Below are 17,964 nucleotides of genomic sequence, written 5' to 3' on the forward strand. Positions count from 1 at the left end.
GTCAATTTTGGACTAGTTGTCTCTAATTTAGCTCCTCACGTTAGATTCTGATGATTGAACCCCAGGAAAGTATCTCCGCTCTTCAAAAGACTTCTTTCTTTCTTTACCGTTGCAAAGTTTGTTATAAAGAATTATTAACACATTTTTATTTAGCAACAGTGAAGAAAAATACGAAGAGAAACTGTAATTACCTTAGAGTTATTCATAACGTTTTTAAAAGTATGTAAAGTCAACATAAAAATGGTACTCTCACCATGAAAGGACATAACAAAGGCAGTAACAAATCGATGACAGCTAAAAAACTTAACTTGTAAACCAATCTTTTGTTAAAGAATACTTAATTTTAAATAGTTAACTTATTACCTTTTACCCTTTACCCTTTAAAATCGAAACAAAAGCGAAGATCTAAAAAGCAAAGAGTTTAATATTTTCTTGAAACAAAGGATGCGACGTAGATCGAGTTCATTTTCAACGCCACAATAGATCGACCGTTTACAGTAGAGTGGTCAATTTAATAAAGCATTGGTTATAATGGTGAATGGCTCGTAAACTTATAGGAAATTGGTTTTAAATTAGTCACGTTTTATAGTTTGTTGGATGGGTGAACTGGAAAACTATTTATCTATATCTACTTACCTTTACTTTACGTATGCATGTATGTATACATCATTATTTGATACCCCCTACAGCCCAATCTTTTTGTAATTCTAGTTTTCTTTTTAATCTCTCGTTTTTGTAAAAAAAACTCATCATTTTCCCAAACTCCCCTAGAAGGAAGGCTTTGAAATACTTTATGTATACTAATTTTAGATACAAATGTAGGTGTGTAAATTGATTTAATTTAAATCAAGAAAAAAATGATAGTTTATTTATTTTATGTAATTACGTTAGATATAACTGAAACTAAGGTTACAGAAAAATATGAACATTAAGTTACTTGAATTTCAACTATTTCAAGCTAAGGATTTGTGATCAAAGTTCTCCGAGTTTTGTTCAATATTTCATCTCTATTAAGCCTCGAAGTTAGGAAACGGAAGAAGGGATTTTATTGCTGAAAATAGAGCAACTTAGTTCACGATTTCAATAAGTTGGTAAGGATAAAATGTGAAAAACAAAGTTAAAGTGAACCGAAACGAAATAAACATGAAAATAAAGAAGCTATGTAAAAATTTTATTTGTATTATATAGAAATAGCAAACGAGCATGCAGTCCACTTACTGTTAAGTGGATACCACATGCCACACATGGACATCTATCATCAACCCTAGGTGAGACAAAAGTACGTACCTCTGGGAAGACTTTGGTCTCATCTTCATCTCTTACCAGAGGTAAGACTTTTGTCTTATCTGTCTGTCTTATCAGGTCGGCCATACATTCGTTACTATCCCTGAGGACTAAGTTGGAACGCCTCAAAAAACTATGACTCTCTTATCACTTGAAACTAGAATGGAATAGCGTTGAACACTGATGTTATTAGATAGAAAAAGTTGTATGTGTTATGACTTCTGAGTCTAACCGCAAAGGATACCTTCAAAACTATTTAATATAAACGTGAAAATAGTTGAGACAAACGTGAATTTTATATTTAAGCAGATGATGCCACTACTCTTCATAGCCCTTATAATAACATTACTGGGTATAGGCTTTGAGGTCCAAATTTATATCTTCTAAATCCAATTACTAACCCCAAGAAATAAAAAATATAGTAGAACATTTCATAACCTTCATGTCATATCGTGTCAAAACAGAAATATCTACCTCGGCATTTTCTTAAATGGCTTCATAAACATTTAGATGATAATATTATTTACAGCATTTCGGGAAAAATCTTTATTCAGTATAATGAAATATTCAAAAAGAAATCATAGTTATTAGTTCCAAGAACGAAACAAATTGGAAATTAGATGGCAACCTTCTTACGTATTTTCAGGGGCTGCAGGAAAATAAATTTATTAATTCTTTTTTGTCGGTTCACTTTTAGTCGGTTGTGCTACTGAGTCATAATCATTGCTGATAGGCTAATTTGAATTGGCTTCCTAAACTTGGATCGAACCCCAGACCTATGATTTTTTTTAATTGTGTGTATGATATTTCATTATCACTTGCTGAACAGTGAAGAAAAACATCGTAAGGACACCTACACGCCTGGATGTTCTTTAAAAACAATCTCAAAGGTATGTGAAGTTCGCCAATCAGTAGGTACTTGGCCAGCACGGTATACTAAGGTGAACTAAGGTGACTTAGACTAATCGTCGAGTGAGACGAAAAGATTCATCCTGAGTAGTGGAGTGGTAGTGGGTTGATGACAACATTTATTGTTGTACCTATTTTTGTTTTATTTTTTGAAGAACAGTTCTTTTAATAAAAAAACAAAAATAAGCACTAATAAAAAAGAAAAACTCAGTATTAGTTACTGTACGAATTGTGTTTTTGTAAGCTTTCTGTCTAGTAAATATTTGTACTAATTTTCCTTTGAAAAATATACTCCAAATACTCAACCAAAAAGCGAGTCACTCAAAGCCAAGGTTTAATAAAGAAAACAAAGCAACACTGTTCTTTATATAAAACATTTTTTGTTTGTTTCATAAGGTGCCCTTCAAACCTAAATATACAATATTTACTCTATTATTAGTATCAGGCAAAAATATTTTAGCGGTAGTGTCAATGATTCTACTATCAAAGATTAGAGGGAGAAAGGCGAACTTACTGATATGAGGCGTTTCAATTTAGTTTTCAGAAGAAGTTTTGATATCGTGTAGAGTACTCTTGTGTAGTTTGGAGTCGGTTATAGTATCCATTTTCAAATACTATAAATATTGTATATGAAATTAAAATAAATATAAAAGTTTGAAATCAAAATAGACAATTTTGGTGTGAGATTTTACAAAATAGAAATCCATGATGCATCATAGGCGATAAAGGGATTAAATCCGAGAGATAGTAAGCATTTTGTTGTGAAAATTCAATCCATCCTATGTAAAGTGGCAATAGCCGCCTAATCTGCACTTACTTCAACTCCAGATAAGATTTCATTGAAGACTAAGTTGAAACGCTTCGTAAAGTGTCGCTCACCTCACACTAATATACGAACGGTGCCCGTGCCGTCGATATCTGTCGTCAACAACTGAAGACTGCGGTCGCTGGCGGCGGGTCGGGTTGCCGACGCCCATCGCAGACTGCCGCGAGCCGTTGCCGGTAATTACCGCTATCGATCAGACGCGGGCTGTCGCTCGTGTGTTACGTCCCTTAGATGGAAACGCGGACAAAGCCAGAAGCAAACGCTAGATATTAATAAATCTCACAGCGCTATAATATTTTCCGTTAGGAGTTTTTTCATAACGATAACGGTGAATTTATTTCCATTCTATTCTGACAGGAATATCTAATAAATTTCATTTGATTATTTGTCGCTCTATTGTGAGTGGGAAAATTTATCTTGGCCTAAATTATAACGCAATTTACGGCTCACAATAGTTCCCGTGAAAAATTGGAGCAATTTGTACTTTTATACTTGGAATAAAACTACTTCGCATCTTCGCAACAATCCGCGACCGACTTATGTTACATTTAAGATGTTCTATTTATAAGCAATACTTATGTATGCCTTATAGCAACAGCGCTAAGCGCTGCTGTATTCTGGTACAAATTGCCCCGACTCTAGGTCCTCGTCTGGGGATGAGTACGAGTACATTCATTGGACATGCAGTCCAATGCACAGACGGTGGAAGCTTGTTAATAGGATTCAATTATCACCCTGGTGGCGAACCCTATAAATTAGCAATTTTGGTAAGTCTATATTTAGCTAAGTTTTCAGGAGCGGGAACACATTTATGGTCGACCTTCACAAATAAGTTTTCAACAAATAAGGTGTCGTGGGATTCATTTAAGTTGTGAAAGTGACATAGGCTATATTTTTAAACAGTCTGATTATTAATATTTTTTGATTTTGTAAAAATGCTCTGGTAGGCATACAATATAATAATATTATGATAAAGTATACGATACATTAAAAATGTATGTATTTGAAACTTATTCAAATTATTACTAAGCCCTGTTGCGAAGTCTTTAAACCCGTATGTTTGCTATGTCTAGACGGTTATTTGAGTTTTGAAGAAGTTGTTAATTCGCCAAAAGCTATTGTACTCAAATTTTCTCTCACAAGTTTTTACACGGTTTTACACGCGGCCGACATAGTCCTAAGAAGTAACAAATCAATTATTGCTGGACTAAAATACAGGTCACAGATCATCTGTAACCGTTTATAATTTGAACTTTTTATACCTCCAGTCTCCACCTAATGGTAAGTGACTACTGCCGCCCTTAAATATTCCTACCTAAGGTCGTCGCTACGGATTCGTAGCTATTTCTAAACACTAAATTGAAACGTCTCATACACATAGAACATCGTGTCTCTACCTTACTCACACTCTTCAAAACAGCCCTTAACACTATGGATATAAGGTAGAAATAGATGGATGTAGTGCCTCTGGAGTTGAATCACGAAGAATTTTACATTTGAAATTATTATCTTTTAGATTTATTGATGTGAAACATCTATAGCCGCACGTCAAACCGATTTCTGGCGTGGCGACGCATGCCGTGGCGCCAAGCTATACGATGGTATATATATATACAGTCTATATGCAGCAGTGTGTACGGTGTGGCGACGCGTCGCCATGCGCAATCGAATTCAATAAATAGTCATCGTTACCTGGAAAAAAATCGTAATATTTTATTTTATCATTATGACATATTTAGTTCCTATCACAATATGTTCTTTTCTGCATATTACTTTTACAAAATAATGTCGATGTTTCACATCTGCCAGGCGTCCCGTGACGGCTCACATTTTTATTTGTGTAGTAAGACCTAAATAGAAAAAGAAAAAGTGTTACTTACGTACGTAAATACATTCTCTATACGTAAAGACGTTTATAAACTGTCAAAACGAATCTACTGCCTTGTCGCTAAGCCGTCTAGCGAATGTGTTAGGGATTTGGAAGACGGTGGAACAGTTGCCACTTTTTGGCGACATGCCACGCTACAAACGAATTGAGAACGAAGAAGTGGCCTTATACTTAAAACTTTATGAACTTTGAAGTATTTTTATTTTAGCCGTATTGTTCAAGACTATTCAATTTATTTCGCTTTTTGTTTTCCTTGCTTATGGACTTAATATAATGAAAGGATAATACCCTTTTCACAAAGTTGAAGGTCATAGAACCCTTTGTGATATGCCACTGGAGGCACCACTGCCACATCTTTTTCTGCTTAATACCAGCAGTATTCGGCGCTGCTGTGGTAAAATGTGTACTAAGGGAGACAGTGTTATTTATCCGAGGCGTTGCATCTTAGTCTTTAAATATAGTGTATTTATCCGAGGCGTTGGACCTTAGTCCTCAAGGATAGAAACGTATGTGGACTACATTCTCAGTAGCTACTTCAGTATTATTGAAGCAAGGTATACTTTGAGGGGTACTATCGTTGATTGAGACTTTATGGAAGGCACTTTAAGTAATGAAATCAACAAATGAAGATTCAGCCCGCCCGAAGTGAAATAGCATTGCCGCCCATAGACATCTGTGACCGCCTAAATAGGACAGCCGTACTACCCAAAGTCTATCACAGGTGTATTATCAAATATATGATTTCTGAGGACATTTGTAATCAGCCCCAGATAGGATTAGATTCCTACCTGAAATCGGCCACTGATGCGCCGCTACTCCTGAGAACTAAGCTGGAACGCCTCGGAAAAGTATGTCTCCCTTACCATACCCTTTAACCCAGAACACTGCGCTTAACACTTATTATTAGGTAGAAATAAGTGTGACGATGGCGCCTCCAGAGTCGACCTACAAAAAGTTCTACCATCTTCAAAGTTTAGTGTTTTTTATTAAAATTTTTAAATCTCATGACAACAAAATGGCGGCTGACGCACCATGCACTTTTTGTAGCTTTTTTTTTATAAAATAGGAGTAGGGTACGAGTACGAGCATACAGCCCACCTGATGGTAAGTGGCTACTGCCGCCCATGGACATCTGTAATCAACCCCAGATAGGATTAGATATCCCCACCTGAGGCCGGCCACAGATGCGCCACTACTCCTGAGGACTAACTGTAACGCCTCGGAAAAGTATGTCTCCCTTACCATACCCTTCAACCCAGAACACAGCACTTAATACTTATTATAAGGTAGAAATAGATGTGACGGTGGCGCCTCCAGAGTCGACCCACAAAGGGTTCTACCATCTTCAAAGTTTAGTGTTTTTTATTAACATTTTTTAAATCTGATAACAACAAACACGGCGGCTGACGCACCGTGCATTTGTAGCTTTTAACTCTGCAATTTACATCCGCACCTTTACATTTAATTCAATCTTTAAAGTAAAACTTCACGATAACAGTAAAAGCATATTTAGTACAGAAGTTAAGTTATAATGCATTCACAGAACAAGCAGTCTATTTAGTGGTAAACGTTAGAATTAATGGGCGTGGAATCTGGCAACGGTTCAAGAGTGAAATTTTACTAGAATTGGAGCACTACGGTTATGTTTCATTGGGCGTATGGTTAATCTCAAAATGTTCTTAAGGGTACACCCTCTATGTGTGTAGAAGGGGTTAAGAGTGGTCGTTCCAGTGTTGGTACCGTAGTCACAAACTTTATTCGGTAAGCTATGCAAAAGTTCCATGAACCTTATAACAAACATGTATTGTTAGCATGATTGCAATAACAGACCATAGATTAGTAAAGATACTTCCCCGCCTTGAAATTGAATGAAGCCATAAACGGCTTATTAGTAAGTTCTTTTTTTGAATTCTTGACAAATAAAAACCATTTCTAAAGAAAATTTACGAATAAATAGCTAATACTGCGTAATTTACATAATAAATAAATAATTATTTCAAATATTTTAGGGACATTTGAGCACGGAGACGTGGCAAAACTTTTTTACGCAACTAATTCAATTCTTAAAACTGGGTACATTTTCTTGTTAGGAGTGAGTAATCTTTACTTATCTATGTAACAGACAGACAATTTCTTGGTGAATAATGTGGTTCGACTGTGTTCAGTACCACACCTAAAGCACTTTTATACGCTACGATGCGCAAAATAACTATGATTCTCCTAATTTACGCGTTGGAAACTGCTGGCAAAAGGTTGAAATAATTTAGTGAATACTAATTTAGATATAACAAAATCATAAATAAATTACGCTGTAAGCAGGTAGGTATTTCTACGAGAAACGACAACAAAATAAAAAACCCAAATAGACGCTTCCTACACTCACAGCCCCACGCTAGGATTTCTTGTATAGTGGGTGTCATGGACACACAAAAAGACGAATACACAAATACCAAGACCCAGAACAAATATTTTCATCATTTAAATATCTGTCTCGCCGGGGATCGTACCCGGAACCCTCTGCGCGTCGGAACCCAATGGTGATCCCTACCGCGTCTATAGAAAACAATAAAATGTGTAAAACAAATAATAGAACAGAATTAATGAAACAGTGAAATTTGTAATATATTTGTAAGAAGAGAGGACATAAAATTACGAGCCCTTAATAAGCTTTACGTATCTCATTAGTATTCTTTACATTAAGAGTTTTTATATGTACCTAATTATTCTGAGTTTATTATCCGGAAAAGCAATTAGGTTATTTATTAGGATATATTTACATATACAACGGTTAATTACTTCTACGATTAATTAAAACATATGTATATCATTACCACATGTTTGAACAGTGAAGGATATATAAAGGCCTAGAACGTCTTAAACCAAGTAATGATGATAGGAACAACAAAACCTGTATAGCCTTTGTCACCCTCACAATTAAGACGAATCCAAGGACACCCCATTTTCAATATATGTATTCACATATTTAATTTAAAATAGTCCTTTTGGGCAGTAGATATTTTGGGAATTGATTTTTTTCTAAAGTGGTCCGTTCGCGAATAGGTCAATTTTGGAAGTAGTCATTTTGGGAAGTGGTCAATTTGGGAAGTGGTCATTCTGGGAAGTAGTCCTTATGAGGTTAAAAGGACATCCCATATGTTATAATACGTCAAGGCGTAGCAAGAGATGTAAGAGATACATTCATACGCTTGAAAAACCGGAAAAAAATGTTACCCTCCGCAGTCAGGTAAAAATTACATTTAATTTACTATTCGAAATCTAAACTCGATGGATCTGTTGCCCATTATTTACATAATATACAAACATTCAAAGCTTTACAAGATTTACAGAGGGTGGTAGAACCCTTTGTGGTTCGACTCGGGCGGCACCACCGCCCCACCTATTTCTACCTAATAACAGCAGTCTTAGGCGCTGCTGTGTTCCGGTTTGAAGGGTGTGGTAAGGGAGACAGACTTTTCTGAAGCGTTCTAGCTTAGTCCTCACGGGTACCGTCGCATCTGTGGCCGACCTCAGTTAGGAATATCTAATCTTATCTGGGGTTGATTACAAATGTCCATGGGCGGCAGTAGCCACTTACCATCAGGTGGACTGCATGCTCGTCTGCTACTCCTATATTATAAAAAAAGATAAAATTTGAAAGTATACAAAGGGTTTGACACAATTTTTGTGCCCAAAACCATTAAGTCAAGTCACACGAATCTCAATGACAGCAATTATAAATTTAAGACCAAGTTTAGATGCCATCTTTCACGAGAAGTGATTCCAACCAACGTTTACATTTTCATTGCTTTAAATCCCAGAATTATAATTAGAGTTGCCTAACTTTATATAATGAAGCCTAAATCTGTTAGTATTTTGTAACATTTAATAATCCGAAACATTTAGTTTGGTTTACAACGCGTTTAAAATAATCAAAACTTTATCAGCGAGAGACAGATAATAGTTGTTATATTTAGTACTTTTTGGATTCCATTGATAATGAATTGTCTTCTGAATCTCGTCAACCCATTATTGTCCCACTGCTAGGCGTGACTCTCTTTCCACAGTGAGAGAAGTAAGGCCATTGTCCACCTCGTTGGCTAGAGGCGAATAGACACACCTTTGAGAACCATTTTTAAGAACTTTTAAGCGTGTAGGTTTCCTGACGATGTTTACCGTCACTGTTTTAGCAAGTGATATTATATACAGGGTGAATTTTTCAAATAGGTTTTCAGGTCTTTTTTTTTTTGATTTGTGTAGTTTGCTGTTGGTCCTAGCGACCTGTACAGCTTCACCGGGTTTTGGGAGGCGAGCCTTAGGCTCAGCCGGGACAAGAAGACTATGGGCTGGAAGGGAGGGATAGCTTTGGTCACCGTTGCCGGTTCCCTAAGCCGTCCACCTTTGCTGGAGGGAGAGAAGGTTGCGGACCCAGCTACTGCCGGAGTCCTGACCATCCACCTCTTGTCATATAGGGATTGCGGCTGACCCAAGGGCACCTCCTGTGAGGTACGGACCTCGGCTCATGTCAGTTACGCTAATTCTTCAGGTCCTAATCCAAAACTGTATAAGCGAAAAATGCTGAAAGGGGTAACGAGGCCGATTTTAATAAAAACTAAAACAACATCATTACTTCTTTTCAATTCAACCTGTATATTACAGATCTATTTATCTGTGTTATCTTCTAGTATACTCTTGATAGCATTTTACACACACATTTGAATGATACGTTAGGCAGTAATAAGATTGTCTAATGCCCGAAATTAGACTGGCGTGTATTTCCAACTAAAGCCATAATAAGCAACTCAAGCCCTAATTACCAAAAGCGTTTATGTAAAGAGGTACATTAATTATAGAATAGAGATAGAAGTTGTTTAATTATGTTAAAAAATACTACTTTTCACTTCTATTTAAGTGACTGCTACTTTTTTACCCAATGGAGTAAGATAATGTTTATCGGGCCTTTACGAGTAATATAGGAGTAGCAGACGAGCATACAGTCCACCTGATGGTAAGTGGCTATTATCGCCCATGAACATCTGTACACCGACCTCAGATAGGACTAGATATTCCTACCTGAGGTCGGCCCCAAATACGCCGCTACCCCTGAGGACTAAGCTGATACGGCTCGGAAAAGCATGTCTTCCTTAACACACCCTTCAAACCATAACACAGCAGCGTTGAACACTGCTGTTATTAGGCAGAAATAGGTGTGGCACAGTTTCCACCGGAGTCCTACCACAAAGGGTACTACTACCTTTCAAGTCTATGTGTTTATATATGAGGATGTATATCTCATCCTTTAGACACGCTCTGCAGCCCATACGCACTTACGGATTTTAAAATATGATTCGACAAATCGTGGGAATGACATTGGGTATATTTTTAAGCAATCATTTTGTTTTTATAATAATTCTCTAGTTATGTAAGTCAAGTAACATAATGATACTCATCACTACTCTTCTGTTCTGTTCTTAAAACTCATTAAAGAAATACCTCACCTAATTCTGAAGTGTATTCACACCATCTTAAGGATTCCAATAAGAGTTAACGATTACTACGCAATGATAACAATTAGTGCCGACTGTTTTATTGCCCTAAAGTAAGGAAAGGCTCATAAAAATTTCCATTAAGGGTAACATCTAAGACCCACAATATATTTAGGTATATGATATATTTTATTTATATGATAGGTATTTTTCTGGTTAAAGACATTTATTCTCAAAAGAAATATACATTTCACTTTATGAGATAACTTAATTTAAAATAAACAAATAGTGAGCATGCAGTAATTGTTTTAAATTATTTTTAAAAATATTGTAACTTTTTGATTCCTTGATTCTTTTAGGTATTTTATTAAACATTTTTTTACCATATAATTCATATTTTTACCCATCATTCTTCACTAAGGCCTATTAATAATCAATATATCCAATGTTTTGCGTACAAAGTTCAAAATTTGACAATTTATTCATACTCATCATCATCATCATCATCATCATCATCAATCCTTTACTGTCCCAATGCTGGCCACGGGTTTCCTCTCAGAACGGCTAGGATTAGGACATAGTCCATCGCGTTTGTCAAGTGCCAATTGGTACTTCACATACCTTTGAAAACGTTTTTAAGGTATCTATGGTATGCAGGTTTCCTTACGATGTTTTCTATCAACGTTTAAGCAAGTGATAACTAATTTCTAATACGCACATAACTTTGAAAAATCAGAGGTGCGTGCATGGGATTTGAACCTCGGACCCCTCGTGCGGAGGCCGAGTTTCTTATCCACTAGGTTATCACTGCTTTTTCTAAGTAATACCCAGGAATATAGATAGGCAGATATTTCTGGATATATACGGCTTTAGGGCTTCGCCTCAGACTGTATTACATTATTTATTCAGCTTTTGTTGATTTGGGTGTTCCCGTTGCTTCTGTTTTATTTATCTCAAGGCAATGAGAATGTCTAATCAGTTATAGATATTATATTAGCAGAACCGAAAAATAACGAAAATTTTGGTTGCTAACGAAAACAGTTATTGAAGAAATCGTTATTTGCCCAAAGAAAAAATAATAACATGATGTTATAACGACGTAAAGAATGTATGATGAGGAAGCCTACACCATTCATTCATTCATCCATCCATCCATCCATCCATCCATCCATCCATCAGCTTTTAACAGTCCACTGCTGGACATAGGCCTCCCCTTATCTGCCTACACACCTGAGAATTATTAAAAAAAAACCTTTCTGAAAGGTATGTGAATACTAATTCACACTTAGCCGGTACGATGAACTATGGACTAAACTCTTCCCAGAAGAGAACCGTGCCGAGCAGTGGAACAGTTGACAACGATTAAATAAATGTTAAATGTTTATCATCAATTTCCATCAAATCTAGCAAGAAGCGTTAGATCATTATCATAATCATTAACGTACTTATTGGTAGACTGTACATACCTTTGAAACCTTTTTTTAAGATTTCGCAGCCATGCAGGTTTCCTCATGTTTTCCTTCACCGTAAGAGCATGTCATTAATTGATAATACGTATATTATAAAGCTTTAGAAATTGATGGAAATAATTTCGTTGTTTAGCATTTAAGATTTCTATAATAAATGTTGTCACCAGCAAAGAAAATGTTGATTACTTTTCGTTTCCATTATAATCTTCATATTACATTCGTCTCACGTACAAACGAAACACTATTCTAAGTGGTTTATCTACATAAATATTATTAGATGAAGTTTGTTTGTTAGACAACACAATTTCTGAAGTTTTGGAGCTCCTCTAACTATTTCTCCACGTACGTGACTATCTAGATAGGGAATGAGTGACCACTTTATAGACATAATATATTTAAGCATTTTCACATTTTAGGAGTTTCGGTTGTTATCATTCATTATATCATTATTATTAGTTACATCAGTGGTATACATTTTAAAATAACATTAGATAAATGCAGATTTTGTGCAAATCAGCTTATGCTTAATAAGCTTAACCTAAGCTTAAAAGAGCCATTTGGAATTTTATAACATTTGATAGTCAGTTCCAATTACTTTTCTCCACGACTATTCCAAGCATTTTCCGCTTTGAAAATAAATCCGGATAAAGAGATAACTTGATTTAGTATAAATACAAAAAGCTGACTACATAGAAATATCACGCATACGACTTCATGGTCCTTCTAATTCACTAACATGCACTGTAACGAAAATAAAACGTACTTAATCAAACGTCTCTCGAAACGAAACATTCGAACTGTATTTGGAAGAATTCGTTACATACGTCAAGGACTGAAATTTAGGACAAACGACGATGCAAATCGCAAAGGGCTTTACATGTGAATGGTTTCTATTTCAGGACCCTTTGACTGACAGACGGTTAGACGAAGGACATTTGGGAGAAGATCTCTTAAAGGCTTGCCTGTACCTACTTACGTATGTACTCATATGTATGTAAATAGCTCATTTATTATTAGGTAAAGTGTCTTTACCTGCGTCATGAGCAAGACTTTATGTCTTAAATAAAGCAGCAAACAAGCCAGCCATAAACCTAAACGTTAATGGCTACTGTCACCAATAGACATATGTGATTTACTCACGATAAGACTAGAATTCCTACCTGAAGTTAAGACATATACTTAGTACTTTGAATTTACCTTTGAGGGCTAAGTTGGCACGCCTTAAATAAGTATGTCTCCCTTACCACACCCTTCAAATCGGAACACAGCAGCGCTTAACACTGCTGTTATAAGGCAGACGTGTGGCGAGAGTGCCTCGGGAGTCGAACCACAAAGGGATCTACCATCTTCTACATATGATAGACTAGTCTAATTTTGAGTAGTACTTAAAACAAAACGATTTAGAACTTTTGATTGTTGAGAGTTATGAGTGAAATGGAAAATTAATTATCACATTACTTGGAATTTGTACGTTCAACGACATTTGACATATGATGAACTTGATTAAAACAAACTCTTCACCAAGTAAACTAATGTTAACGATGGAAAAATATCATAATTTATTCTTGTTATTTACTCTTTCTACTTATATCATTTCCGAAGTAGTGGAATTATCCAAATTGTTTTCACGACGTTCGCACGCTTCGACGAAAACAAGTTTATTTGCCGTTAAATATTGCTATTCAATGAAATTCTTTTCCCTTACTATTAATGAGTGTATTATTCTGTATAGAAATTACAAGTTCATGGTAATCGAGTTCAATGGCCCTTATATTAGAAGACGAATAGGATTCTCGTTACTATGAATACCAATGTTTTGGCAGAGTAACAGATAAATCAATATCGTCGTCAACCTATCTGCCCAACATTCCTTCTCCCAGAACAAAAAAGGTGGTGCAAGTTACCACTATCTTTAAATATGGATTCAGTCACATAATATAAGCTGATAGTCAGATATTTATTTTATTTTATAAATCTGAAACTGAAAATAAGATTTTGAAATCACACTTCTCAAACAGAAAAAATAATGCCAAATGTCCAATTTTTCAAATGTTCAGACTAATCAACTTCTCAAACAGAAAAAATAATGCAAAATGTTCAATTGTTCAGACTAATCAAGACATTAACACTGGTAAAATAAAAGTGAGACAATTTGTGAAATTATGTGATATTCTTAACGGCTTACTCCTCAGAAACGGTTCTACGATGATCAAAACACCATAATTATGATCATTAACTCAGATACAATCGCCTATTCTTATGCAGTAAAAACGGCCATCGAACTGCTATCGACCTCATTTTTTAAACGTCAATGCCACATGATCCAAACGCCCACTTAATATCAGGTGGACTGCTCGGTCGCCATTCCAATATCATAAAAATCCACCTAGGTTTCTTACGAGGTACTTTATCTTTCAAAGCATCATGTTACTGGCAGAGAGCCAGAATCTACAACTTGATTGGGTGAAATTTTGCATTAAGCAGAGCTGTTGATTTTTCGTCTACCAAATCATATTATGGCGTTAATGCGATTTTAATGTCATTTCTGTTACTTCATTCGTTTCTTAATCTGTAAAATTGCTCCAAAAGAAATCTTCGTGTTTATCTAATAAATGAAGATGTCATTTATTTGTCGTAGCCATTACTCACATATGTTTATATTTTTATGTTTATTGTATTTCAACATTTTATTTATCTAAAAGCATTTTCTATTCACCATCTTAGTTGTTTTTCTAACTGCCCGAAACATTATGGCATTAAGGCCACCTGCGTTTTTGTAAGGAAGATAATGTATAGAAATAGATGATATTATTTCAATCAGTATAATGTTGCTTTAATCACAAAGGAAAATATAGGTAATACGCCTTATACGTGACTAAAAAGTCCTTAAAGATATGCGAGATCCGATCGTAGCTAACGCCATAGAATTTGACCCAAACCCTTATTTCCAAGAAAACCTGTGACCAGTAGCATGGCATAAAAGGGCTGATAAATGATGAAGATACATATTTATTTAAATTAATACCATGACCATGACCAAACAGTAATTTTTTTCTATTTATGGAATTGTATATAAATGATTCTGGTAACAGAATAATTTAATTGATAACTTCAACAGATACAAAATTCATTTGAAAAGTAACCTTTTGTTAAGCTACCAACAAACGAATACCAAAAAGGTAAAAGCGACGAACACATATTCCGAGAAATTAATTTCAATGCCATTGTGTTTTCGCGTCCGATGTCCCTAAAATTTTCTGCATGTTATAAATATTCAAATAGTGAAAAACTAGTTAACGCTTGCATAATTAACTGTGCTTTTAAAAAGGCTTTTTAATATAAGTGCTAAAGATAAGAATAGGATAACGCCGAGAACGTACGACGACGCAAGAAGAGAGATTGCGACCAGTCGGAAATTCATATTTCAACGCCAAGTAAAAAGTACCCCAGATTCTACCAGGTAGGTAGTGCTGCGACGTGAAATAAAAAGACGGGACACGTAAGAAATGAAAATTGCAAACGTAATGCGACAAAGATTTTTATATGGAAGGAGTAGCAAAAGAACCAGTGTAAGCAATCTGGTATAAGATAGCTTGCATGAGGCTTTAGTTAAATCTAGTTAGGAACTCTCAGATAGTTCATAATATCTGTAATAAACTGCAAATAGAATTTTTATTTTACTGCAGGCTGGAATAACTTATATGTCTACTCCACACAGTACCTGTTAGACCAGAGTACTTTAACGCTACACTTGAATAATAAGACAGACGTAGGCGTGGCAGAGGTACGACAAAATTTCAATCATTTAAATATCTCAGCTATTTCACACCTTTTAAACAAGAAGATAATAGCACAAAGAATGTTGCTGACAGAAAAAGGTACGGTAATACTGCCAATTACTACCACAGGGTTACGCAACAAACGTACTTCCTCAGAGAATGATGAGCTCGCAGAAGGCAGGCCTGCAAAATCAGTTTGCGCAATCAAGCATAAAGCGCTGAAATAATGTTTCCTTAAAATGTTCCTTTTTTCAATATCGCCAAATGTTTGTTAATGGGTATAAGTCGTCATTTTAATTCTTCATCATTTATACAAATGTTTCATAAACATAATTTCATTACTTTTCTTATTTTGTTCGGATTACACTAAAATTACTGGAATATTTCAAGAAACTTCCCTGACGCGCAATGGAAATAAATTTATTCAAATGGGATATGTGTTTACTAAGTTATTCTTGGGAGTATGAATCAATAACAAAGGCGTACAAAGTAAGGCAAAATTGTGCACAAAATATTACTATACTTTAATAATGATATAATGCAAATTTTAGTCCTTTTATTAAAATTATATAACGACTATACGAAATTATACAAAATATTAAAATGATAAAACAAATAGCACAATATAAGACAACTATAAACGTTGAAACATATTCTAGAGATAATTATGAACGCAATATCGATACATCAAACAAAGCTAAAAATATCAAGCCACCAGAGGCCACAACCAATTACTCGCAGAGTGGAGGTGAAAAACAAAAGAAAATTGAAGTATTTTACTTAAGCGCTTGCTTATTTGTTTTGTTCGGTGTTCCAATAAATGTTAAAGAGATGTTCGTTAAATATACAAAGGCGGAGAAACTCATAAAAATAAGAACTCGGAAAGGAAAATCTTCCTGACCGACAACTTACCTATCGTAAGTCGTTTTTTAATAGAAATTTCAATAGAATTTTCCGGTTTGTCTTTAATTAAACAGATACGTTTTAATAATTTTGTTTTTTCATTATCTTTATTTCTAGTACCCTCTTCATTGTTAATGACTTGACGACGACTTCGTTATTCTTAAATAAATAGTTTTCCTGATTCGTTTATTTCATAATTTTGTGTTAACACAACGAAGATTTCTCATTACTTTAATACTATAAACTATTATCTAATCGTGTAATTACTTCATAATAGTTTTGTTCTCGTCTATCATACGTCAAATAACGTGATACTTAAATAATAAATTAACATTATGTAACTTTAACTTAACATATTACTCCGTAGAGCTGCCCAGAACATTTATTAGGCATGGCTCTTCTAAAGACAGTATTATCTAGAAATATTGGGGATGTGAAGAATTAATATTAAGTTCGAGCACAGACAACTTAGCAAAGTGACAATTAATGGTCGCTTTCCCTTTAGAACGATGTCCATTAACAAAATGCCGATAATTGACGATTAATGAAAATAAACAAGAACATTGAGAACAAAACTATACAATTCGACTATGATTAAGCCTTTCCCAAGAGAAGCAAGCACCCTTTTTCTTCTCAGTACTTATTACCTTCCAAGTGTGACAATATTTTTGTTGTTAAGAAAAATATAATCAGCAATAAAAGTGTGTGGCTTACCTGATCAAATATCCAATATGAGTTTAACTTCAACTCTTTCTGGTCAACACAATAGTTAACTATACACTTGCACTGCACTAAAACCACTTACTAAAACTTTTATAAAGTTTTAAACTCCATCCACTGGTCGAACTGAACTGGCGACTATTTTATAACCCTCCTTTATGGCATCATAAATCTCACTATCGTAACTTGTAATGGTATTTTGCGAGTTCACATCTCGATTTCTCGAGGATCCGCGTTACTTATAAATTGAACGCATCGGACACAACTGCCTCGTTCGACATTCCGCGAGTAACTAACGGACGGACCGCCGCCAGGGTTGGAAATTTTCATGTTTGCGTGATCCCGTCTACACAGACACAGTGTACTACATGCGATGTCAATGTGTGAGTGACTTCAGAGGCTTGTGTCAGTGATTTCGGACGATCTGCGCCATCCTGATAGTCCAAGATTACGGATGTGTTGGTTGCCGATCACCTCCGACTGCGCATGTAGTGGTGTTCAGTACAACCGGGGAAAAACGGAGCGTCGAAATTGCACCGCGCATGCCCGAATACCTCTGGAAATAAAATCGTGTTTCGCGCTATTTAAATACTGATTCAGTTGGTCTGATTATGGAATCCTGTATGTACTACAGCCCACAGGACATCATATTCGACGAATAGGTTTTTCATTACTACTTCAGATTTTTTAAGGGCTGTTTTAT

General features: G+C 35.4%; 1 protein-coding gene across 1 annotated transcript in view; it reads right to left on the reverse strand.

Annotated features, from left to right (window-relative positions):
* The window catches only part of LOC140755173 (zwei Ig domain protein zig-8), a 191,412-nt gene extending 173,877 nt beyond the window's left edge, over positions 1 to 17,535 (reverse strand). The window contains exon 1 of the mRNA XM_073090384.1: positions 17,256 to 17,535. The gene's annotated coding sequence lies outside the window, so the exon portion shown is untranslated. The remainder of the gene's footprint in view (positions 1 to 17,255) is intronic.
* Between the last annotated feature and the right edge of the window lie 429 nt (positions 17,536 to 17,964).

The sequence above is a fragment of the Epargyreus clarus genome, unplaced genomic scaffold (genome assembly GCF_041222505.1).
Source record: "Epargyreus clarus isolate Ecla_fem2 unplaced genomic scaffold, WU_Ecla_fem_2.2 ptg000032l, whole genome shotgun sequence".
In the NCBI taxonomy this organism is placed as follows: Eukaryota; Metazoa; Arthropoda; class Insecta; order Lepidoptera; family Hesperiidae; genus Epargyreus; species Epargyreus clarus.